Below are 1,749 nucleotides of genomic sequence, written 5' to 3' on the forward strand. Positions count from 1 at the left end.
CACCATGAATGTTAGGAAAACCTTTAAATAAACCAGGAAGAGTAGTTTTCTTTGACCGTGACGACTCTGGATCATCTGGAATATGTATAGTTGGATTTACTGGTGGTGGTGGTTGTCACACCCCCAAAATCCACCTGCGGAGTACCACCACTTGGAGGCGTGACATGACCAGGATCAAGCCACCAATCATATCGAACATAATAAGTAATAAATGAAATTCAACCAATCAATATGAAAGGTGTTCAAAACAACGCATAATAAATGTTTAGCGGAAGCATAAATGTAAACCCAATGTAAGTAATAAGTTCAAATGTTTAAATGTTTTAACATGGCATCCTCGATCCATGTCCCACAACGACTGCGCCTCCCGTGCAAGCTCCATGTATACCTAAGGTCCTGCAAGGCATGTAACAGAGTTTCAACAACAAAGTTGAGCGAGTTCACAGTGGATTGTTCAGTGTTCGTAATAGTATAGTATAGTAGGTCGTATGTTTGTTTAGTGGATCATGTTTCATATGCATTTGTATCGCAGCCCTCTAGGCATGTGTGCGAAGATTAGTGGGAGTTTCCCAAGTATTCTAGACTAGGTATATTTGTATCGCAGCCCACCCGGCATGTGTGCGAAGTTTAGAGTATGGTTCGCAGCCATTCCAGGCATGTGTGCGAAGATTAGTTCTATTATCGCAGCCATTCCCGGCGTGTGTGCGAAGAGAAGTATATGTATCACTAGTCTAGCAGTATCTATCAATAACCTTCCTCTCCCTAGGCCTATGGTATGTAATTCCGATAGCAATTTAAGTACAAGTAATCACCCAAAACCCATTCCCAACCCTGGGAATCCCATGCCTTGGTAAGAGTGTGAACTCACCTTGGTTTGCTCGGCAGATACACAAAAGGTTGCTTGAGCTAAGAGTGGTTAACCACGGCCAAACATGGTTACCATACAAGTCAGGTTTTGGTTTCAAGTAATGCACATAACTTTCACACACGTTAACATGTTACGAGCTCGTATAGATCATGGCAACACTTTAACAGATAGTTACATAACATAATCACTCTTGTATGATTCAAGGGATTGGGCTCGCACAAGTCTAACTGCCTTGTGCGATTCACCCTTAGAAGCCCAATAGTACCCAACCCGTAATATGCATAAACAGTCCAACATGCAACGGCCCAAACAAATAAACATTGGTCTTGTGCGATCCGGACGGCTTGTACGATCCGGTCGACTTGTGTGTTCCGATTGGGTTGTGCGATCAGAACTAGCCCAACCCAACATGTATACTCGGCCCAACAGTTAAGTAAATATTACAACTTGTGCGATCCAATAAACCTTGTGCGACTGAGTTGGGCCAGATGGCCCAATAGCATGCCAACTTCAAACAACGGTGTGTGTGTGGCACCGGCTTGTGCGATTTGAAACTTGTGCAATCAGTTATATGTTTTTCCTCAAATCATGCAAATCAGTTACACATTCTATAATTGCACGATTTACAATCAATCAATCTCTAATCCGTTATCATGTACCCAAAACATAATCAAATCACGATTAACACCTACCATTTCAATCAAATCAGACCAATCATCAATAATTAAATCAGGAATCATTGCATGTTCATACAATTCTAATTGTAGTCAAATCAAGAATAGCAATCATCGAACCATTCGAATCAGTGATTTCAATATCTAATGTGCAACCCTAATCATACCAACTTGATCAATAAGCAACGATCATACACACACCATTCA

The sequence above is a fragment of the Helianthus annuus genome, chromosome 4 (genome assembly GCF_002127325.2).
Source record: "Helianthus annuus cultivar XRQ/B chromosome 4, HanXRQr2.0-SUNRISE, whole genome shotgun sequence".
Classification (NCBI taxonomy): domain Eukaryota; kingdom Viridiplantae; phylum Streptophyta; class Magnoliopsida; order Asterales; family Asteraceae; genus Helianthus; species Helianthus annuus.